A 25,401-nucleotide genomic window follows, 5' to 3' on the forward strand; every position below is an offset into this window, starting at 1 on the left:
CCTCAAGAACAGTAAAGAAACAATGCACTGTGACAGGATCATTCCCAGATGAGGACCTGGCTATATGTATTTGTTACTTCCAGGCTGGATTATTGTAATTCACTGTATCCGAAGCTGAATGTGAAGATGGTGCAAACAGTGTCCATTTGGTACAGAATGTGACTGCCTGCTTTCTCCATGACTTAGGCCTCTGTGAGCACCTCAGGCTTATGCTCAGATCTGTGCACTGGCTCTCAGTCAGCTTCCTGTGCATGTTTAAAGCCTTGGTCCTAATTTTCAAAGCAATTAATGAATCGATTAAGCCCCAGTTACATCAGAGACAGAATTTTGATCTGTCAACCACTGCAACTGCTGTGCTCCTCTGGCACAATGCAGGTGGCACAGCTCAGCATGAAGGATTTTAGAGTATAGGGCAAAGCATTTCCAGGGGCTCCAGCTATGCAACAAATTTCCAGAGATCAGGCAAATCCAGAGTCTGACCATCTTTAAGAAACACTGTGTAACCTTCCTCTTCAAAAAAGCCTTTAAACTATCAAAATGATGCTCACACCACTAAAACAGGCTCTACGCAGTAGATCCCTCACAACCCCCACAGAAATGAGGAGGAGAACTAATAAAATCTAACAAAACAAAAGCCCTACCTCAAGCAAAAACTTAGAAAGGGGAAAAGTGCCAGATGCTCCACGAAGTTCACTAGGGACTTCTTTCGTTACTGATGTTACATGGAACGTGCTCAGTTACTATGGTGATGGACAGCAGCATGAAACCATAAGATAGATAGAATAGCAAATGTTCCATCCACTTAGTTCTCCAGCAAGACTATTATAAAGGAAAGGTTTAAAAAGATTTGGTAAAACAAATTAAAAGGTTAGCACTGCTGATAGAGTTGGAATCAAACTGTTATCACCTTTGCATGTAGATATATTGGGTTTCTTCTTTGGAAAGCTATTTTGAACCATATTACTCTGTTGTTTTTGGTCTTGTGTCCAGAGATGGCAAGGAAGCCCAGCCTTTATTTAACAGCCAGAATAAGACATGGTGGACAAAAATGTATAAGCAGAAACTTGAAAAGGCATAGGTATGGGTTTGAAAATGGTTGATTGTATTTTGCAGCTGCATTTACATGGAAACTGCCCATAGAGATTTGCCATACCAAATAGCAATGTATGGTGTAACTGGTGCAGTATTCAGTGTCCAATCTGATGCATGTTATTTGCTTTTCTTGAATATTCAAGTTCTCAGAGTGTTATGTATTTTGCCTGAAGTCATTTGGTCTCAGTCTGCCATTTAATTTGAAATCCCTTCTTTGTTGAGGCTGACCTACCCTCTTCAGTTTCGAGAAAATTTTGCTAATTATCCAAGAGAGAAAGTAGCAGCGGAATTCAGTTTTCAGTGAAATCTTCCAACAAAACATCCTTGATTAAGTTAGCTAAAGACCATTTCATAGCCCATGCCATTGGATTATAGGGAAAGCAATACAAACTAATGTGCAACAGCCTACAATATCAATAGTTATTTGGCAAACTCTAGTCATTGAGAGTTACATCTGTGAGGTGCTGTACCTATTTTAGACTGTGTATACACTACAGCATACATCGATATAAGTTATGTCGCTCAGGGATGTGAATAAGCCACCCCCCAAGCAACAAAATTTACACCAACCTAAGTGCCAGTGTTGACAGCACTATGTCGGTGGGATAGCTTCTCCTGCCAACATAGCTACCGCTGTTCATGGGGCCTGGAGTAATTAAGTCAATGGGAGAACCAATAAATTCAGTCTTTGCCATGGTTCTTCCATGGAAGTATGGAAAGTGTATCATTGGGCTAGTGTGGCCTCTCTCTATGCTTCTTACATCTGTTTTGTGGATGTACAAAACACCAGTTTGCAGAACTGTAAATGTAGCACATTTTTACGAGTATTAAAAAATTGCTATAAACAAAAACAGCCTTGGTTGTTAATCAATGGATAGGATGTGGTTACAATTACATTTTGAGCTACAACAGTGTAATAATAATAAAAAGACCCCCTTAAAGATTTTGACTTCATCTAGAGACTCAGTGTTTTTGCTCAATGAATTTTCACTCTGTAGTGTGGGTGAGGGGCCACAGTTGAGTCTTATAAATATTCCTGTACTCCTGTACTTTCAAGTCACATCTTGAAAAAATTTATTTTTCCTTCACAAATCTACTGGAAAAAGCAAGCAAACTAATTGGCTATTAGCTGATTGTAATAGCATGTGTCAGAACGTATCTGTCTTATTGCTAGACTCAGATTAATACGTCTACTTTCAAACACAAGGATGAGGCACTTTTTCCTGCATTGCTATAAATCTCTGCTCATCCAATTGCTTACTTTGGCCACTTCCTCAAATTGTTTGGAATATACTAATTTCAACTAGTGCCCTCCTTTAAAAAAGAGAAGAAGGAGAATCAGGGGGAACTACAGACCAATCAGCCTCACTTCAGTCCGTGGAAAAATCATGGAGCAGATCCTCAAGGAATCCATTTTGAAGCACTTGGAGGAGAATAAGGTGATCAGGAACAGTCAACATGGATTCACCAAAAGCAAGTCATACCTGACCAACCTGATTGCCTTCTATGATGAGATAACTGGCTCTGTGGATATGGGGAAAGCAGTGGACATGATATACCTTGACTTAAGCAAAGCTTTTGATATGGTTTCCCACAGTATTCTTGCCAGCAAGTTAAAAAAGTATAGATTGGATGAATGGACTATAACATGGATAGAAAGCTGTCTAGATCATCGGGCTCAATGGGTAGTGATCAACAGATCTATGTCTAGTTGGCAGCTGGTATCAAGTGGAGTGCCTCAGGGGTTGGTCCTGGGGCTGGTTTTGTTCAACATCTTCATTAATGATCTGGATGATGGGATGGATTGCACCCCCAGCAAGTTTGTGGGTGACACTAAGCTGGGGGGAGGGGTAGATATGCTGGAGGGTAGGGATAGGGTCCAGAGTGACCTAGACAAATAGGAGGATTGGGCCAAAAGAAATCTGATGAGGTTCAACAAGGACAAGTACAGAGTCCTGCACTTAGGACGGAGGAATCCCATGCACTGCTACAGGCTGGGGACTGACTGGCTAAGTGGCAGTTCTGCAGAAAAGGACCTAGGGATTACAGTGGACAAGAAGCTGGATATGAGTCAACAATGTGCCCTTGTTGCCAAGAAGGCTAACGGCATATTGGGCTGCATTAGTAGGAGCACTGCCAGCAGATCAAGGGAAGTGATTATTCCCCTCTATTCGGCACTGGTGAGGCCACATCTGGAGTATTGTATCCAGTTTTGGGCCCCCCCAGTACAGAAAGGATGTGGACAAATTGGAGAGAGTCCAGTGGAGGGCAACGAAAATTATTAGGGGGCTGGAGCACATGATATACGAGGAGAGGCAGAGGGAACTGGGCTTATTTAGTTTGCAGAAGAGAAGAGTGAGGGGGGATTTAATAGCAGCCTTCAACTACCTGAAGGGGGGTTCCAAAGAGGATGGAGCTTGGCTGTTCTCAGTGGTGGCAGATGACAGAACAAGAAGCAATTGTCTCAAGTTGCAGTGAGGGAGGTCTAGGTTGGATATTAGGAAAAACTATGTCACTAGGACAGTGGTGAAGCACTGGAAAGGGTTAGCTAGGGAGCTGGTAGAATCTCCATCCTTAGAGGTTTTTAAGGCCCGGCTTGACAAAGCCCTGGCTGGGATGATTTAATTGGGGTTTGTCCTGCTTTGAGCAGGGGGTTGGACTAGATGACCTCCTGAGGTCTCTTCCAACCCTAATCTTCTACGATTCTATGATATTCTGGTCTGGCTTAGTCAGGATTTTATTGGAACATTTCTTGGAATGTGCAAAACATGCACATTGTGTTCTTTCCTCCTAATGAAATACTTGTCATTCTTTAGATCTGTAAACTCTTCTGGTTGTCTATTTACTATGTTTGTACAGCAACAGCACAATGGGGTCTGAACCCAGGTTGGGACCTCTGGGTGCTACCATACTATAAATATTTTATAATCATCATTGCACAAATTGAAACTTGCATTTACAGTGGAATCCACATTATAATTTTAACTATTGCAGCCATACAGAGTACTGTGCTTATTTTTAGTGGTTAGATTAGGGGGTTAGCTTTGAGTGTAGTTTAAGGAGGTTGTAAAAGATTAGAAAACTTTTCCTTCTGAACCAGGGGCATTCCTTGCCCACCCAAAATTCTCATTGCTTTTGGCACTGGGAATTTGGGGTGTGTAAGGGATGCACACCAAGAACCTTGTATTTCTTTCCCAGACCACCACTCTGACGCCAATAAACTTCATTAGGCATATATTAGCATTCCGCGTTAGCTCAAAGGCTGCAGTCATGTGAGTTCTAATAAGGCTAAACACTATATGGTTAAGTGACCCTAATGCCAAGAGTTCTGCAAAGCAAAAATAAAGTTATGGCCTATGTAAAACTACTTTCTCCCTCATCAGGTGCACACCTTCATGTCTCTTTGTGACAGTAAACACTGTTGATTCTCACTGTCTGAACTACATATGCAAGTGTTTTTACACACCTCTAAACAAATCTAATATGTGCATTATAAAAAGCACTGTGTTTGACTTAACATTCATGATATTTTAAAAAGAATGATTAAATAAGGGTTCTTTTTATTTGCCCTCTGGATTTTGAACCTTTACTCTACAACCACAAAGGCTAAAAACTTACTTTTTTAAATGAAAAATGAGATTCTCATCTACCACCATGCTTCCAGGAGCTGGGTCCTTAAGAAAAACACCAAAAATCAGGAGACTCATGATAAAATCATGAGCTGGCCTGTTAGACGTAAAAACAACCCACAAAAGCTCTCACCCACACACGTTAAAATATGGCTTTGTTTTCTATTTTATTTTATGTCAGCTAATTGGCGAAAGCAGTGGCAACTGCGTAGAGTATCAGTTTAAAAAAAACAACACCAAACAAACCCAGGATTGTTAGAAATAAGATGGATATAATTCTTCCAGCAGTATGGGGAAAGCTAGTATAAAACCGTTCTTCTCAAGGCTGGCTGTCATTAGAGTGATTACTGACAGTGTAAGTCAGATATTTAGAGATCTAATATTACAGGTTGAAACCACAAGAGGTTTTGATTTATTTAATAACAGAAAAAGATCAGACAACCAGAGATGAACACTCAGGCATGTTTTCTATTATTCCAGCCTTCCAAAATTAAATATATTATTTCCAATTAATAGCGACAGTTGGCTTTTATTCCCCTTTCATATTCCTATGGCGTCCAAAAATAACACTACTAAACCATGCGGACATATTTCAAATAACTGCTGTTGCTGAAGAACAAAACAACCAACCAAAATGTTACATGTACTACATTAAAGACAAAGTCTTGGAAACCTACAATATATATCAAACAATTAGAGTTATGCTTTTTTGCATTTGCCTTAAATCATAAGCCCAAATACTTTAATATTAATTTTGCAGCTGGGATAGTAATAAAGGCAAGCAGAGTACTAGCCCCAATAGAATGATCTTCATTACCCTTTATTTTATAACATGTTACAATCATAATTTGCAGCCTTTCTTATAAGAACATTTAAACACTATCTCATGCACTGGTTCAGGATGCTGTAGTTCTGTAAATAATAATGCAGTTGTGACAGGTCTATTGCCTCCTGTACTTCCTGTATGTCTGGAATATAGTACTACAGATCTGGGAATGTTTTCCTCTGGTCTATGTCATCCAACCAGAATGGGGTCATGTAAGGTCAGCAATGCTTTTTATGCCTCCACCGCACCAGTACACCTCTAATCCCTACTCAGAACAGCTCCAGTTCCTTATCTTGACCATTAGGTCTCCAACCAAGTTGTTCACTAGCGGGGCTATTAGAACAACTCTGCTGCTGGCCTCCAGTGAGTGCACTAGCAAACCATACCTCTCTCCCAACACTGTAGATGCCCAGGTTTGCTTTGGCAGGATCCAAAGGCTGGTTAGCTTTCCTGTGTGGACAACTGCCTTGAGGCCATGCCCCCAGCCCTCTCTTACGTGGACTGAACTCCCATATCCTCATGAGATAGTGCTGCACAAACTCACTGAATTTCAAGCCCAACAAATTGGCCCCCTCTCTTTTTATATTCCAAGGAAGAACAACAATTGTCAGAGTTCCGTGTAAATCAAATTCCCCTCTGGTCCCCATGGTATCAAAATTCACAACCTTTAGCCTTATCCACAGTAGCAAAATTGCCCATTGTTGACAATGGCTGTCCACAAGGGTACAGCTGAACATGGTTTGTCCTGTGTGCTGGGATTTATAGCCCCCATACACCCACACGGTAACAAAGTTAGCAAGAAGTCCCTCAGCTGGAACTGGTTGCAGCTTCTATAAGAGTTCCTCTCAGATGAGTCAAGGTGGCCTGGGGAGAAGATGTTTTTCTAGGGCTCCAGGAGGAAGGGGACACTGACTGAGACAATTAGCTGGGGTTATAAACATGCATGTGGGGATCTGTGCTGTGGCATAGACAGAAGTCCACTACTAGCCTAGAGAGGCAAGAAGGATTGGCTAATGCAGGTTGCCTGGGAACTGATGATTACGTTAACTTGGGAGGACATGGTTAGTCTTGTTTTAAATTTTGTTGCCCAGCACTGATTCAAATGCAATTAACTCTTCCTCTTAAAGGGATAGATAAACAGTCACCTTGCAGGATTAAACATTGTAGTTAGGCTATACCTGTTGCAGATACCCACTGTTAGCAAGAGGTAACATTACTAACATTACTAGTAGTGTAGAACAAACTTTATGGCGGGGATAATAAACCTTAAAAGGAGAGCAAATGTAGAGTAGTATGACTACTTATTTACACAAGTCCCAGTGATGAAGAAACTCAGAAAGATTACGGTATCTAAAATTATGTTCTGTACCCTTCACGAAAGGATCTCAAAGCACATTTACAAAAATAAGTGTTCTTTTGATGTTACAGGTGTGAGAACATAGGTACCAGAGAGGTTAAGTGACTTGTGAAGATCACACGGTGAGTTCATGACAGGTCAGTATTAGAACCCTGAACTCCTGGCTTCCTGCTCTAAACGCTGGTAAGTGGTTTGTTTATAATGCTATATAACAGCACTGAAGCAGCTTGTATTTTTGAAGTGCCAAATACATCTCATTTGTCTCTTTACCAAGGGGAAAATGGAGGTTTGCACTTGGCTAGATGAAGCTATGGCAAAATCATAACTTTTTTTAAAAGAATGACACTTACAATTGAGTGTGGTATAGGACTTTGTTTTCCTGTAACAGTGTTAATAACTCTACATAGCGCTGGAGACCATTAACTGATACTCCTAGTCATTTCAACTATTCATGAACATTCTTAAAAGGAGCAAATCCACATCACATGACAAGAAGGCTTGGTCTTTTTAAATTACAAGTGGAGCTTAATGTGGTGGAACCGATTTGATGTTAATGTCTTTATTTAACACAGGAAACCCTTAGGAGAATGACAAACAAATGGCCACTAACGCAGAGGTTAAAGAGAACCCTCGTATAAGCTTACTCTAACTATGCAACAGGCACTATGTCAGATGTTATAGTTTCATTTCGCTACCAGTTTTTCACTGTATCAAACTTAATGGCCCTAACTGGCTACAGACTCTTCTAAAAGTTGTAGTGGAGACTGGGCCCTACATTGTATCAGTCCAGGAAGAGAAATTTTCTAAGTAGATCTAGAAGGTGCATTTCCCAAACTTCAGCACAGATGCCCTACCCAAGATATTACTGCACAAATAGACCAAACCTAAACAACAAAAAAGGTAAGAAAAAAAAGTATTATTCTCACTTTATACTTGGGAAACTGAAGCATAGGTAGAGAAAGTGACCTGCCCAAAGTCAAATGTTGCAAATCTGAGAAATGAATCAAGACATTCTGAGTCCCAATCCAGAGCTTCCACCATATGACTATCCCATAACTCTGAAAACACACAGTTTCAAGTATCTATGAAGGTATTACCAAAAATTAGTTCTTTAACAAATGTGCTTGTCTAATGAGTAAAGTACTTCACATAGTTGAACTAATAGTAAGGCAGGATGAAAACGGGTTTACCAACTCCAAAACGACTATTGCCACAAATGATGCGCTTTCAGGAACACATCTGCTGACAAGCAGAAATTTCCATTTTAATCAAAACAGCTGGCAGAGTCATAAAGGATAAGATGTTTCTCATCATGTGCATCTCAGAACTCTGCATGAGCAAACTACACACAAACACAAAGGAGCCAATTCCCAAACTGTATCAAAGGGAAAAACCATGTTTGGGAAATCAAGTATGGACTTTGTTTACCATTGTTTTTGTATAAAAAAAGCTGATTTTTCTTTTTTCTACTAGCTGATCTGTCACTGGTCTGAAGGAAAAATCCCTTGCAGATGGGCAACCTTAATTTCAGTATTTCCTAACTTCTGAGCGTTTGACTTTGCAAAATTACAGTTTTTTAAATGTAATTTTAAAATATTTTTAAAAGGCAAAATGAAAACAGGGGAAATGCTATGTGGAACCATAATGACACCTTACATGAGTCGACTGCAGGTTTGGGACGTCTAGAACTGGAATACTGGGCCTCTACCACTTGAGCTAATGGAGTAACTAATAGCAGTAAAAGGTTGTCATCCTCTCTGCAGACTAGCCACTAGAGCAGGGGTGGGCAAACTTTTTGGCCCGAGGGCCACATCTGGGTGTGGAAATTGTATGGCAGGCCATGAATGCTCATGAAATTGGGGGCTGGAGGGGGTGAGGGCTCCTGCTTGGGGTGCGGGCACTGGGGTGGGGCTGGAGATGAGGGGTTGGGGGTGCAGTAGGGTGCTCTGGGCTGGGACCAAGAGGTTTGGTGGGCGGGAGGGGAATCAGGGCTGGGGCAGGGAGTTGGGGCACGGGAGGGGGGCAGGGGTGCAGGCTACGGGTGGCGCTTACCTCAAGCAGCTCCCAGAAGCAGCGGCATGTCCTCCCTCTGGCTCCTATGCGGAGGTATGGCCAGGCAGCTCTGCGTGCTTCCCCGTCTTCAGGTGCCACCCCATGAGCTCCTGGCCAATGGGAGCTGTGGGGGCAGCACTTGGGGTGGGGGCAGTGTGCAGAGCCCCCCTGCTGCCCCTGTGCATAAGAGTCAGAGGGGAGACATGCTGCTGTTTCCAGGAGCTGCACAGAGCGGAGCAAGCCCCTGACCCCACTCCCTGGCTGGAGTGCTGGAGCGGGGCAAGCCCCAGGACATAGACCCCGCCGCCCGGCGGGAGCTCAAGGGCTGGATTAAAACATCTTCCAACATTTATTACTTCTGACAACTTTGGATAGTCTTGTTTTTCACATAAACATCTATTAAAGATTAGAATGAGACATATGGGGGGGGGTTAGATTACATCTGCCTATTACAAGTTTCTTACATCCTCCTCTATAGCATCTGGTACTGGCCTCTGTCGGAGACAGGACACTGGAAAAAATGGACCTTGAGTCTTATCCAGTCTGTTAATTCCTGTTTCCTAGATAGTTTCACCAGCTTGGGGGAATTCTGTGCCAAAAAATTAAAAATCCTGTGCACAATATTTTAAAATTTGCAAAATGCTGCATATTTTATTTGTCAAAATGACAGTTTAATCATGCCAGTTTCAATTATTTTGGTTATTTACTTCAAAATACCTGTCAGCAAGTATGTCTGTAACAATACAGACAACAAAAAAGATTCCAGATTTTTTTTTTGACAAATAGATTCCTTACTAGGCATATTAATACAGAACTCTGAGTAATAATTCATTTAAACTACAATACAGTACTGTATTTCCTGCACCCCTCAGAAGCAGTGCAAACGCTTGAGGGAGTCATGGGTAATGGAGGAGATGAGGGAGTGGGAGGTAATTGCTGGGGAGGAGGAATTGTTAGGAAGTTGGGGAGCCTCTCCTATGTAGATCCTGCCTAACCCCTAGCCTTTCCCATTCAGCCAGGCATATCTACACATGTCCCCATATGCCCTGCATCTTCACTCCCTCCTGTCTCCATGTGTCCCTGCACTCCCCGCTCTCCATTCAGCCAGGCATAACTGCCCCTGACCCCATGTGTCCCTGCACTCCCCTCTCCCCCATCACCTTGCACCCTCACTCCCATTTAGCCCTAGCTCAATGTTGTCATCCCACTAGCTCCTGTGCCCCCACCCCAGTATGTCCCCCCACTAGTCCTTCTGAGCCAAATCTGAGCAACCCCCCCCAGCAGCCCCGTGTGCCCTGCTCTGTCTGTTCCCCCCATATCCTGTGCCTCCTCACCTGGCCCTGCGGGCAGGGCACTGTGAGGAAGGAAACCTCTACCTCCTCTCTCTCTGCTGCTGGTTGCTCTGGCCCATGAGTCAGCCACATCAGCCTCTGATGAGCAAAAGGTGTAATTACAGCATGACCCTTCTAGCAGCTTCCCTTTGCCTCCAGTGAGAATCAATGATTCTGCAGGGGGAAAAAAAATCTGTGGGGGACATTAATTTTGCACTTTCACAGTGGCACAGAATTCCTCCAGGCATGAGTAAGTTTATGGAAATCAGAAAAATTGGAGTTACAGTGATAAACCTGGTCCAAAGTTCCCCTTCCCCCCCGCTTTTTTTAAATCACAGAGTGTAATTTTTCCTAGTTATCTGTAGAGGAATGTCATTCCAAAGATCCCAGTAAAGGACCAGTCCTGACATCCATATATAAGCAACGCTCCCATTGACTCCAATGAACATATTCAAATGGAATTTTGCCTTCTAAAGGAATGTAGGATCAGGCAGTGATGTTACACCAGTGCATCCCCTTAATGTAGATGTGCTGCACGAGTATAAAGCGGGGATTATTTTAGTGCACAGTAATCCAGTAACATACTAAAATAAAATGCATTGGTGTAAACCTTGCTCTGTCCCCATGCACTATGTCTACACTGGGGATTGTGCTGTGCCCAGCTGTAGTTAGAGGTGCAGATTTCCTTAGTGTAGACAGAACCAAAAATAATTCTTAAGCAACTTCTTTATGAAAAGAAACTAACTAAACTACTCTAACTACAGACGAAACATGGACAAGAGGTAGGGGAACAAAAAGAGAAAGACCTCTCAGTGAGTATTAAACCTCTAGATCAGATATGTTGCCATTGAACTAAATTGTCTAACCTATCTGATGTTTGGTTTTGGAATGAGTTTATTTTTATTGTATGTTTTTAAAGAGGCTCTCATGCAATTTAAAATACTTTGATAGTTTTCATCCTTCACAAAAAATAAGCTTGTTCAACATAGTGTTATGATGATCCCATTGTGGTCTGTGAAAGCTGTTTTTAAGCACTCAGTACCAAGCCAAACCAATTCCTTTCTTTTACAAGCGTTCAGAAAAATTCCTGTTCATTTCACAATTCTTCCTGTATCAAGGATCTTCAAACTTTCAAATCAAGTTTTCAGCATTGTTGCCCACTGAACTTCACCTGGCTGTGTTTCAAGTGCATTTTTTCCTCTCTCTCCATGTTGTATATGAAATCTTTTATTTCCTTAGTACAAAAAAATGAGAATGTAATCTTCACCCTGTTGAAGTCAATGGGAGCTTTGCCACTGACTTTAGTGGGGCCAGAAATTCGCCTCACAATTGAAAAATGTCCTCATACTTTTTATTACTTTTACTTCCTCTAGAACAATTACATATCAAACACATCTGCAGTCAACTGATTTTAGGCACAGAAGAGACTTCTAATGTGTAACTCTAAATACAAAATACATTCTTCTAAAATGTCTACACTGCATAAGAGACACTGTAAACCTACAATCATTGTGTCTCAGAGAGACTGAAGAAGGGGGAATGTTTCAGTTTGCTTAGTTTATGCATTTGTGTCATAGCCCATTTTGCTCTTTTCCTCATTGCTAGTCAGTTCATCAGTTTTCTCTGTGGGCTAGTCTACATTGGCATGCTAAATTGGTGCTTCTGAGATTGATGCAGCAGCGTCGATTTAGCTGGTCTGGTGAAGATGCAATAAGTCGATGGCAGAGCACTCTCCCATCAATTTCACTCCCCAAGAGGCGGAAGTAAAGTCAGAGGGAGAGCGTCTCCTGCCAACATAGCTCAGTGTAGAAACCACGTTAAGTTGATGTCAGATACGTTGCTCAGGGGTATGTGTGATTTTTTTCACACCCCTGAGCAGCATAACTTACATTGAGTTAAGTGGAAGTATAGATAGACCAATACTGTGTATTCGTAGTTCGCATGGTATCAAGGCTCAGAAACACTTAAAAATACAAATGCTTGCAGAACCCCAAATACTGAAAGGGGAACACAGGGAGGAGTGGTATGATCTTCAAGTAGAAATCATCTAGCTGCTAATTAAATTTTAAGCTCAGTCTTGCAGGCCCATGTGAAGCCCCACTGATCATAGAATCAGAGGACTGGAAGGGACCTTAAGAGGTCATCTAGTACAGTCCCCTGCTCTCATGGCAGGACTAAGTATTATCTGGACCACGCCTGACAGGTGTTTGTCCAACCTGCTCTTAAAAATCTCCAATGATGGAGATTCCACAACCTCCCTAGGTAATTTATTCCAGTGCTTAACCACTCTGACATTTAGGAAGTTTTCCCTAATGTCCAACCTAATCCTCCCTTGCTGCAATTTAAGCCCATTGCTTCTTTTCTTATCCTTGAGGTTAAGAAGAACAATTTTTCTCCCTCCTCCTTGTAACAACCATTTATGTACTTGAAAACTGTTATGTCCCCTCTCAGTCTTTTCTTTTCCAGACTAAAGAAACCCAATCTTCCCTCATAGGTTATGTTTTCTAGACCTTTAATCATTTTTGTTGCTCTTCTCTGGACTTTCTCCAGTTTGTCCACATCTTTCCTGAAATGTGGCGCCCAGAACTGGACACAATACTCCAGTTGAGGCCTAATCAGCGCAGAGTAGAGCGGAAGAATTATTTCTCATGTCTTGCTTACAACACTCCTGCTAATACATCCCAGAATGATGTTTGCTTTTTTTTGCAACAGTGTTACACTGTTGACTCATATTTAGCTTGTGGTCCACTATGACCCCCAGATCCCTTTCCGCAGTACTCCTACCTAGGCAGTCATTTCCCATTTTGTATGTGTGCAGCTGATTGGTCCTTCCTAAGTGGAGTACTTTGCATTTATCCTTATTGAATTTCATCCAATTTACTTCAGACCATTTCTCCAGTTTGTCCAGATAATTTTGAATTTAAATCCTATCCTCCAAAGCACTTGCAACCCCTCCCAGCATGGTATCATCTGCAAACATTATAAGTGTAATCTCTATACCATTATCTAAATCATTGATGAAGATATTGAATAGAACCAGACCCAGAAGTGATCCCTGTGGGACCCCACTCATTATGCCCTTCCAGCACGATACTGAACCACTGATAACTACTCTCTGGGAACAGTTTTCCAACAAGTTTTGCACACCTTATAGTAGCTACATCTAGGGTGCATTTCCTTAGTTTGTTTATGACAATGTCAGGTGAGACAGTATCAAAAGCTTTACTAAAGAAAAGATATACCATGTCTACCACATCCCCCCCATCTACAAGGCTTGTTACCCTGTCAAAGAAAGCTATCAGGTTGATTTGACACACTTTGTTCTTGACAAATCCATGCTGACTGTTACTTATCACCTTATTATCTTCTAGATTGGGGTGGGCAAACTTTTTGGCCCAAGGGCCACATCTGGGTATGGAAATTGTTTGGCGGGCCATGAATGCTCATGAAATTAGGGGTTGGGGTGTGGGAGGGGGGTGAGGTCTCCAGCTGGGGGTGCGGATGAGGGGTTGGGGGTGCAGGAGTGTGCTCTGGGCTGGGACCGAGAGGTTCAGAGTGCAGGAGGGGGATCAGGGTTGGGGCAGGGATGCAAGAGGGGGTCGGAGCTTAGGCTCTGGGCTGCACTTACCTCAAAGCAGCTCCCAGGAGCAGCAGCATGTCCCCTCTCTGGCTCCTACGCGGACACGCAGCTAGGCAGTTCTGCGCACTGCCCTGTCTGCAGGCGCCGCCCCTGCAGCTCCCATTGGCCGGGAACTGTGGCCAATGGGAGCTGCAGGGGCCGCACTTGGGGTGGAGGCAGCGTGCAGAGCCCCCTGGCTGCCCCTACACATAGGAGCCAGGGGGGGACATGCCACTGCTTCCAGGAACCGCGCAGAGTGGGGCAAGCCACCGACCCCGCTCCCTGGTGGGAGTTTGAGGGCTGAATTAAAACGTCTGGTGGGCTGGATGCGGCCCTTGGGCTGTAGTTAGCCCACCCCATTCTAGACGTTTGCAAATTGATTGCTTAATTATTTGCTCCATTATCTTTCAGGGTACAGAAGTTAAGCTGACTGGTCTGTAATTCCCCGGGTTGTCCTTATTTCCCTTTTTATAGATTGGCACTATCTTTGCCCTTTTCTAGTCTTCTGGAATCTCTCCTGTCTTCCATGACTTTTCAAAGATAATCGCTAATGGCTCAGGTATCTCCTCAGTCAGCTCCTTGAGTATTCTAGGATGCAATTCATCAGGCCCTGGTGACTTGAAGACATCTAACTTGGCTAAGTAATTTTTTAACTTGTTCATTTTCCTACTTTAGCCTCTGATCCTATCTCACTTTCACTGGCATTCACTATGCTAGATGTCCAATCACCACCAACCTTCTTGGTGAAAACCGGAACAAAGAAGTCATTAAGCACCTGTGCCAGTTCCACGTTTTCTGAAACGGGCCTAGGTCTGCCCTTGGTCTTCCTCTTGCTTGTAATGTATTTGTAGAATGTTTTCTTGTTACCCCTTATGTCTTTAGCTAGTTTGATCTCGTTTTGTGCCTTGGCCTTTCTAATTTTGTCCCTACAGACTTGTGTTATTTGTTTATATTCATCCTTTGTAATTTGACCTAGTTTCCACTTTTTGTTGGACTCTTTTTTGATTTTTAGATCATTGAAGATCTCCTGGTTAAACCAGGTGGTCTCTTCCCATACTTTCTATTTTTCCTATGCAGTGGGATAGTTTGCTCTTGTGCCCTTAATAATGTCTCTGGAAAAATGTCTGTCTTCAATTGTTTTCCCCTTAGGCTTGCTTCCCCTGGGATCTTACCTACCAACTCCCTGAGTTTGATAAAATCTGCCTTCTTGAAATCCATTGTCTTTATCTTGCTGTTCTCCCTCCTACCATTCCTTAGAATCATGAACTCTATTATTTCATGATCACTTTCAGAAACCCAAGCTGCCTTCCACTTTCAAATTCTCAACCTGATGTCAATGAGGCTCTGCACAGAGTCTGTTCACAGAGTTTGTTGCAGGACTGTTACCTTAACATCAAAATAGGTGCAAACCTGTAAACTATGCTTGTTATCAGAGAACCACCATATGCTTCCATTCTAAAATTACTTTTTAATTTAGATAAAGGAAAACCAAATCCAAGAGACCAAAAATCTACTCCTTAAAGGGAGTCCAGTAAGTGCATTTGTGCAGATCTCTGTGATAGTCTGTATTAAATTAAACACAAAATGGTTCCTTCTTTCTAGAGAACAAAGTTCTTTGAGTTCTGTACATTTAGATCTCAGAAAAGGAAGCTTTAGCGATTGTATAAATATCATAGAATCACAGAATCATAAATATCAGGGTTGGAAGGGACCTCAGGAGGTCATCTAGTCCAACCCCCTGCTCAAAGCAGGACCAATCCCCAATCAAATCATCCCAGCCAGGGCTTTGTCAAGCCTGACCTTAAAAACTTCTAAGGAAGGAGATTCTACCACCTCCCTAGGTAACGCATTCCAGTGTTTCACCACCCTCCTAGTGAAAAAGTTTTTCCTAATATCCAACCTAAACCTCCCCCACTGCAACTTGAGACCATTTCTCCTTGTCCTGTCCTCTTCTACCACTGAGAATAGTCTAGAACCATCCTCTCTGGAACCACCTCTCAGGTAGTTGAAAGCAGCTATCAAATCCCCCCTCATTCTTCTCTTCTGAAGACTAAACAATCCCAGTTCCCTCAGCCTCTCCTCATAAGTCATGTGTTCCAGACCCCTAATCATTTTTGTTGCCCTTCGCTGGACTCTCTCCAATTTATCCACATCCTTCTTGTAGTGTGGGGCCCAAAACTGGACACAGTACTCCAGATGAGGCCTCACCAATGTCGAAGAGAGAGGAACGATCACGTCCCTCGATCTGCTTGCTATGCCCCTACTTATACATCCCAAAATGCCATTGGCCTTCTTGGCAACAAGGGCACACTGTTGACTCATATCCAGCTTCTCGTCCACTGTAACCCCTAGGTCCTTTTCCGCAGAACTGCTGCCTAGCCATTCGGTCCCTAGTCTGTAGCTGTGCATTGGGTTCTTCCGTCCTAAGTGCAGGACCCTGCACTTATCCTTATTGAACCTCATCAGATTTCTTTTGGCCCAATCCTCCAATTTGTCTAGGGCCCTCTGTATCCTATCCCTGCCCTCCAGTGTATCTACCACTCCTCCTAGTTTAGTATCATCTGCAAATTTGCTGAGAGTGCAATCCACACCATCCTCCAGATCATTTATGAAGATATTGAACAAAACCGGCCCCAAGACCGACCCCTGGGGCACTCCACTTGACACCGGCTGCCAACTAGACATGGAGCCATTGATCACTACCTGTTGAGCCCGACAATCTAGCCAACTTTCTACCCACCTTATAGTGCATTCATCCAGTCCATACTTCTTTAACTTGCTGACTAGAATACTGTGGGAGACCGTGTCAAAAGCTTTGCTAAAGTCAAGAAACAATACATCCACTGCTTTCCCTTTATCCACAGAACCAGTAATCTCATCATAGAAGGCGATTAGATTAGTCAGGCATGACCTACCCTTGGTGAATCCATGCTGACTGTTCCTGATCACTTTCCTCTCGTGTAAGTGCTTCAGGATTGATTCCTTGAGGACCTGCTCCATGATTTTTCCGGGGACTGAGGTGAGGCTGACTGGCCTGTAGTTCCCAGGATCCACCTTCTTCCCTTTTTTAAAGATTGGCACTACATTAGCCTTTTTCCAGTCATCTGGGACTTCCCCCATTCGCCACGAGTTTTCAAAGATAATGGCCAATGGCTCTGCAATCACATCCGCCAATTCCTTTAGCACTCTCGGATGCAACTCGTCCGGCCCCATGGACTTGTGCACGTCCAGCTTTTCTAAATAGTCCCTAACCACCTCTTTCTCCACAGAGGGCTGGCCATCTACTCCCCATGTTGCGATGCCCAGCGCAGCAGTCTGGGAGCTGTCCTTGTTAGTGAAGACAGAGGCAAAAAAAGCATTGAGCACATTAGCTTTTTCCACATCCTCTGTCACTAGGTTGCCTCCCTCATTCAGTAAGGGGCCCACACTTTCCTTGGCTTTCTTCTTGTTGCCAACATACCTGAAGAAACCCTTCTTGTTACTCTTGACATCTCTTGCTAGCTGCAGCTCCAGGTGCGATTTGGCCCTCCTGATTTCATTCCTACATGCCCGAGCAATATTTTTATACTCTTCCCTGGTCATATGTCCAACCTTCCACTTCTTGTAAGCTTCTTTTTTATGTTTAAGATCCGCTAGGATTTCACCATTAAGCCAAGCTGGTCGCCTGCCATATTTACTATTCTTTCGACTCATCGGGATGGTTTGTCCCTGTAACCTCACAAGGATTCCTTGAAATACAGCCAGCTCTCCTGGACTCCTTTCCCCTTCATGTTAGTCCCCCAGGGGATCCTACCCATCCGCTCCCTGAGGGAGTCGAAGTCTGCTTTCCTGAAGTCCAGGGTCCGTATCCTGCTGCTTACCTTTCTTCCCTGTGTCAGGATCCTGAACTCAACCAACTCATGGTCACTGCCTCCCAGATTTCCGTCCACTTTTGCTTCCCCCACTAATTCTTCCCTGTTTGTGAGCAGCAGGTCAAGAAAAGCTCCCCCCTAGTTGGCTCGTCTAGCACTTGCACCAGGAAATTGTCCCCTACGCTTTCCAAAAACTTCCTGGATTGTCTGTGCACCGCTGTATTGCTCTCCCAGCAAATATCAGGAAAATTAAAGTCACCCATGAGAACCAGGGCGTGCGATCTAGTAGCTTCTGCGAGTTGCCGGAAGAAAGCCTCATCCACCTCATCCCCCTGGTCCGGTGGTCTATAGCAGACTCCCACCACTACATCACTCTTGTTGCTCACACTTGTAAACTTAATCCAGAGACACTCAGGTTTTTCTGCAGTTTCGTACCGGAGCTCTGAGCAGTCATACTGCTCCCTTACATACAGTGCTACTCCCCCACCTTTTCTGCCCTGCCTGTCCTTCCTGAACAGTTTATAACCATCCATGACAGTACTCCAGTCATGTGAGTTATATATCACATCTACAAACTTTCTGGACTAAAATTAGTGCAAATCCCCCTCCGAAATAACCTATTAGGTGTTAGACCCGGGACCTGTCAATATTAACTTTTCCAGCTGTGGTTTTTTTTGGTATAGATCTCATGGTTTAGGTTGAGTTACCAGAAGGGTGGTCTCTTGTACTATTTTACATCTTGAGGAAGACTATAACTTTTTTGTTGATGTGAAAATTATCCTGATATCTATCATTACAAGCGGTTTTGTTAGTTGCGCAGCATAAATATCTAGGCTTTTTTTTGTCTTTAAACATCTGATGCTGGCCCCAATAAAACAGGGAAAGAAGAGCATACTGTGACCGGAATGATCAAAAGGAGGAATGCCCTACTGGAAGTGTACAATACATCTGAACACAATAAGGAGAACTTGTACTTGGACTAAACCGTTACATATGAATAACTGCAGGGATTAAAACAGATTAGAAAAGCAACAAAAACAGTGGAGAATACATAAACAAGATTTTGTCTACATGCCTAACTTAAACTAGGTGTGGTTTTAAACTGATTTAAGTGAAACCAGGGCAAGTTGGTGTGTAGACAAAGCCAAAAAGAAAAGAGCTACACCTTCCAAAGCCACTAATATGTGACTGCATCAAATTAATTTCTTATAATGGTGGGATGTCAATGGGAAGATAACTATGGCTATGTTTACACTTGGAGCTGGGGCTGTGATTCTCATTCAGTTAATGTGCTAAAAATAGTAGTGTAGCCATGGCAGCACAAGCAGTGGTGAGCAGCAGCATGAATAGCTGCACTGACTACGTACCCAGGGGGTCCAGCTGGTTCGAAGTTTGGGTGGCTGGGAGGTTTGCTGCTGCCCATGCTACCTTGGCTACACTATTATTTTTAGTGCACTAACTTGATGAGAGCAAATGTGAGTATGTTCTTCTTGAAGTGTAGATGTAGCCTAAACTTAAGGGAGGCCAGTACATCTTTCCTATGCAGATACTGTAGCTCCAATCTCTACAGATTAAAAACAAAACCAGATTTACTGCTGGTGACCATTTTGGCAACAGATGACTATTTCAATAAAAACAAAGCTTCTGAGCTCAAATTTCTTGTGCTTTTGGTTTGGCCCCTATCTAGTAACAATTGTGAAAACTGGCCTAGGAAAGAACACAAGGCACATTGTTAGAATCTTTCGAGATGTTATGGAACACGCATTGGAAAGAACAACGGAGAGTACAAAGAATGCTATTTAGACAGATCCAGGAAAGGATGCTGGAGTATTCTTCTCCTGTAAAAAGACTGATTATCTGGAGAAAGTATTTCCAGTTGGCTGAATGTAAGGGAAGAGGCCCATTCATGTGCAGAGGAAGCAGCAACCCTGCCAGGACAGGACTGCAGGTTTATTTATGCTACTTGAAAAGATCAGCCTGCTTTTCAGCAGGGATCATCATTCAGTATCTGAAATGATGAATTCTAGTCCCCGCTGAGGTGCCATTCTCCTTTCTGATGTGACCATTCCAATGAGCAACTTATTGTCCCTATTATTAGTGCATGCAGTTTGTTTGCACTGACCTTAGAACTGAGTTATAAGGGACCTCAACTAGAATGTAGTGATTCAGATGGGCCTAAAACCTGATATCCTTACTCAGATTTTACTCAGTCCTTTCCCAAGCTCACTCCCATGAAAATTCCTATGGTTGTCCTAAATTGATTCCCTGCGTGTGGTGGTTGGCATCTAGTTGCCTCTATGACTTCCCTCTGTTCTTTTACCCTTGCTCATACCCTTTCCTCCATCTATGTTGTTGCCTCCTAGCTCCATCCCATTGGTCCAGAATCACTGGAACACATTGCAGGTTGGCTCCAGCTCCTCTTGCCCCAATACATGCCCCGAGCTTTGGAAAGCCCCCTCTTGTAAAGTGCGGAGAAAAGTGGCTTTGTTTGGTGATGCTTCCCCTGCACTGGGGGATTCTGCCATCATCTGACTACAGGAAACACTGAAGTGACACAAATGGGACTTAACTAGGACTGACGTTTATGTATTTCTTCCAGAATAAATCTTCCTTGTTTATTGTATCTATAGGCTGTTTTAATAGGTAGAATTCCAGATTCATAACAGAACATGAAGGGAAACAGCATTATCACTTTATGTAGACACACAATGATATATATGGAACCATCTTGCTTGTATGTTAAAAAGTTACTGCACAGATGAAAATATAAAAAACAGGCTTCATGTACCATAGCAATTCTAAATCAATCAAGAGTTTTATTTATTTAAGGAGTCTTCACTTACAAATCCCAAAAGTGTTACATTGGGTGTAACTATACAGTGCTATATTGGGCAGACTGTATGTATCTTTCAGTGGTATTGTGATGTGGCTGTGAAAAAGGCTAATGCAATCCTAGGATGCATCAAGTGAGGTATTTCCAGTAGAGATAGGCAAGTGTTATTGCCATGATACAAGGCACTGGTAAGAACTCATTTGGAATATGGTGAGCAATTCTGGTCTCCTGTGTTTAAGAAACTGCAACAGGTGCAGAGAAGAGCTACTAGGATGATCAGAGGAATGGAAAACCTAGCTTATGAGGGGAGTCTCAAAGTGCTTGTTTTGTTTTGCCTAACCAAATGAAGGCTGAGAGGAAGATATGATTGCTTTCTATAAATATAGCAGAGGGATAAATACCAGGGAGGGAGAGTAGTTATTTAAATTAAGGACCAACATAGACACAAGATATGAACTGGCCATCAACAAGTTTAGGTTTGAAGTTAGATGTAGGTTTCTAACCATCAAAGGAGTGAAGTTCTGCAACAGCCTTCCAAGTGAGCAGCAGGGACAAAAAAACCCCACTGTCTTCAAGACTGAGCTTGTTAAGTTTCTGAAGGGGATAGTATGATGAGATTGCCTGCAATGGCATATAAGCAACCTGCGACTAGCAAACATCCCCAATGGCTGATAATGGGACATTAGATGGAAAGGGTTCTGAGTTACTACAGAGAATTCTTTCCCAGGAGTCTGGCTGGTGGGTCTTGCTGAACTGCTCAGGGTCCAATTGACTGTTGTATTTGGGTTAGAGAGGAATTTTCCCCTGGGTCAGATTGACATAGACCCTGGAGCTTTTTTCCCTTCCTTTGCAGCATGGAGCACAGGTTACTTGCAGGTTTAAACTAGTGTAAATGGTGGATTCTTTGTAACTTGAAATGTTTAAATCACGATTGGAGGGCTTCAGTAACTCAGCCAGAAGTTATGGGTCTAATTCATGAGTGGATAGGCAAGATTCTGTAGCCTGAAACGCTCAAAAGGTCAAACTAGATGATGTTAGTCCCTTCTGTCCTTGAAGTCTATGACTCGAAATACCTAAGTCTATCATCAATTTCTCTTCCTAATGGAAACAACCCACAAGACCCTGAATAGTGGCTAAGCACCTGGGTCAAAAAGCAGTAACAATATCTTTACCCCTTTAACAACACGGTCCTTTATCCTTTCCCTTCCCCAATATTACAGTCCAGGAAGCAGACAGTCTTTCTGTGCATTTGTTACGGCTCACATGAATGCCATATTGTATTGCATCAGACACACCGGAAATCCATTCAACTAATCTAGGAATGGGGGAGCAAAAACGTATGCAACATGAGTGTGTACTGCAATTTTCACTGAGAGTTTGTAATCTTCAATGCTTCTTCACTGAAGTGCCTTTCCCCTTCATTCCTAATGTCCTGTCAATGTAGAACAATATTTAGGAGGGCACATTCAACTGAAAGCAAATCAAATTGATTGAGGCCAAGCTTCTTGCGGTGATAGTGATCTTAAGAAGCTTAAAACCAAGCAAAAGTGCACAATAAACTTGCCAACAAGGTATGGGTTTGACCAGCTTTGCATGTACTCTGCAAGCAAAAACAAACAAAACCCTCAAAAAACTCTATAGCCACCAGTCCCATGAAAGAGAAGACAAGATAGCTCAGCTAGCTCCTCACAGTCAGCATGTGGACAAAAGTGTATTTGTACAGCTGTACAAGACCACAAGGAACCATAGGCTAAAACTGGCCACTAGCAAAGTGCTGGCAGGCATATACTCTGAACATGTGTTTCTCTTTAAGGAGGACGGGCTGCAGACATGCTGTCCCTAAGGCCTGAGAGGCCACTCTCCATGTGTCTGTACAACATCCCTGGTTTTAAGGTGCTGACAGCCAAATCACCCAGTAATATATCCTAAAAGGACCCACGGGACTGAGTTTAATCTGTTCTAATCCAGGATTGGTGGTAAAGCCCAAATTCTGTGAACAAGATGATTAAGCATGCAGAGATTTTTGGCTCCTGAATTTCACTTAGACTCAGATGAATAACGCAGAACACTTTTGCTGAACAATAAGAGCCCTTCACAAAGGAGGGGGCCCTTAATTTCTGAAGAAAGGCTGCATAACAAATCAGTGCCTTTGTAGTACTTAACCAGCTTGGTAAGCCTTTTGAAAGGCATTACCTGAACAGAGACTTGTATTGAAAACTGAGACTAATAAAAGCACATGCATTGTGCACAAGGAAAAAAAAACCCGGGCAGAGCTCCCACATAATGTGTATGCCATGCTTGAAGGGTCAGCTTAGGCACTGCAAACCTAGGGGAATTCAGCCAGGAAGAGCAATTTTCAACGTTTTGCTGACAGGTGGTCATCTACTTACAGCAGAACCTCTGCATTAGGACCACCTTGGGAATGGAAATTGTTCGTAACTGACAAAAGATTATAGTTATTCTTTCAAAGGTTTACAACTGAACATTAAATACAGCTTTGAAACCTTACTATGCAAAAGAAAAATGCTGCTTTCCCTTTTTAAAAAATAGTTTACATTTAACAGTACTGGACTGTATTTGCTTTTTTTGGGGTCTCTGCTGCTGTCTGATTCCATACTTTTCGTTCCAAATGAGGTGTGGGGTTGACTGGTCAGTTTAACTCGGAGGTTCTACTGTATTAAATTTGATGGGAAGCAGGAGATGGAGAGGACCCAAAGTGGAATGAGCTTCTGTCCAAATCAAGCAGGGAAGACTCCCCACCTCCAGACAGGAACAGAATAATGGCCATACTGGGTCAGACCAAATGTCCATCTAGCCCAGTATCCTGTCTGACAGTGGCCAGTGCCAGGTGCCCCAGAGGTAATGAACAGAACAGGTAATCAGCAAGTGATCCATCTCCTGTTGCTTATTCCCAGCTTCTGGCAAACAGAGGCTAGGGACACCATCCCTGCCCATCCTGGCTAATAGCCATTGATGGACCTATCCTCCATAAAATTATCTAGTTCTTTTTTGAACGCTGTTATGGTCTTGGCCTTCACCACATCCTCAGGCAAGGAGTTCCACAGGTTGACTCTGCGTTGTGTGAAGAAATACTTCCTTTTACTGGTTTTTAATGAGAGGCCCCTGCAAACAAAGAGAAGCCAGACATCTCAACACTGGGAAAAATCATGTGTACAGCAGAGAGCGCCTGCCTGCAACACCGGACACTGAATGAACGCGCAGGGCTTCCAGAGCAGGGAGCGCGGGATCTCGGCAAGAGGAGCCCTGAGGGGTGGGCTCGCAGGGCCTGCTCCTGTCCCTGAAGCAGGATGCGAGCCCTTGGCTCCAGCTGAGCCTGTAGAGAACAGGGGGAGCCCCTCACCTCTTCCCGCCTGGTCCCTCCGCGCGGCCTTCAGCAGTAGCGACAGGTGCGCGGAACCTCTGACAACAAGGCCACTTCGCAGGAGCCCGTCCCAGGCCGGCTGCCGCGTCGGGCGGGACGACCTGGCGGGGAGGGCGAGGGCCGGGGAGCCCCTCAGGCGGGGCCCGCGAACGGCTCGTAAGGGGTTAACGAACGGCAGCCCGGGGGGCGCGTTGCCGTAGGCGCCGCGCGCTGCGCAGGCCGGGTGGCGGGGCGAGGCCGGCGGCTTAAGGCCCTTCCTGCCGCCTCCGCTCACCCGCGCCGCCCGGCCTGTGCGAAGCCCTTTAGCACCGCCCCCTCCGCTCGCTATTGGCGGAACTGCCCCGGAGGGGGCGGGCACAGGCGGTATTCGGACCCAGCCCGCCAATGGGCACTCGGGCTGCGTCCGGCCTCTTCATGTCACGTGATCGGAGTGGCCCACTGACAGCCTGAGGGGGGCGGGGCGGCTCCCCTTCCCCGGGGCTGCCGGCGGTTGAGCGGTTCCGGGTGCGCGCGAGGCTGGTGACCGCGGCGGGTGAGTGCCTCCCGCCCCGATCCTTCTAGCCGCGGGCCCCACCCGCCCCCTCCTCCTTCCGGGCGGGGCTCGCTGGCCTCCAAGCGCTGCGGCGGCACCGGGCCGCTCTGGGTGGGGAGCCGAGCGCGGGCTCGTGTCGTCCCCCGGGGTGTGACCCGATGACATCACCATGAGATAGTGGGACGTCATCTCGCTGGTACCCCCCGGGCTCGTTTTGTGGTCACCACGTGGTGGTGTTCCCCTGTTGTCGTGGGGTGCGTTGCTATGGTGTCACCTGCTGACGTCACATTGGGGTGGTGATGTCACGTGGGGTGACAGTTATCCTCGCTAGAGAGTAGTGTGGGGCTGTGGGCCTGCATGATGTCAGTGCTGTGATGTCACTGGGGCCTGACGTCCATCTGTGCCCAGATTGGTGCTGCTTTAACTATGCTGTGAGGTATAGGTAGTTCTGAACTGAGGCCCTCTCAGGTACTCCTAACCTGCTTGGAGAGAGTTTGCACAGAAGCTTGTAACTAAATTTGCTTAGGAAACACAACCTTTGTGTGAGCGTTGTCGTAAGTTCTTGTGTACGGCCATGAAGTCTGAAGGGACCCATAGCTCTAGTCTGACCTCCCTGTATATCATGGTTCCTAACATTTCACCCGTCACCTCTGTAGTGCGCCCACTAATTTGTGTTTGGCAAAAGTCTTCACTTGAAGACATCAAGTGATGAACAATCCAACACTTCACTTTTTCTAATGCTTAATAATGCTCCTTGTTAAAAATGTGTGCCTTTATTTCTAATTGTTAACCAAAAAAATGGTTTCCTGTTGCTTTTGTTAGCCTCCATTTTGGGAACAGGTTTTTCAAAAAGTGCATAATTGACTTTAGTAATATTAAATAATCTCTCACCACATC

General features: G+C 44.1%; 1 protein-coding gene across 3 annotated transcripts in view; it reads left to right on the forward strand.

Moving 5' to 3' along the window:
• Positions 1–24,390: 24,390 nt before the first annotated feature.
• TASP1 (taspase 1) overlaps positions 24,391–25,401 on the forward strand; it is a 158,986-nt gene continuing 157,975 nt past the window's right edge. For all 3 annotated transcript variants that reach the window (XM_074947171.1, XM_074947169.1, XM_074947173.1), the window contains exon 1: positions 24,391–24,504. The gene's annotated coding sequence lies outside the window, so the exon portion shown is untranslated. The remainder of the gene's footprint in view (positions 24,505–25,401) is intronic.

The sequence above is a fragment of the Natator depressus genome, chromosome 3 (assembly GCF_965152275.1).
Source record: "Natator depressus isolate rNatDep1 chromosome 3, rNatDep2.hap1, whole genome shotgun sequence".
In the NCBI taxonomy this organism is placed as follows: Eukaryota; Metazoa; Chordata; order Testudines; family Cheloniidae; genus Natator; species Natator depressus.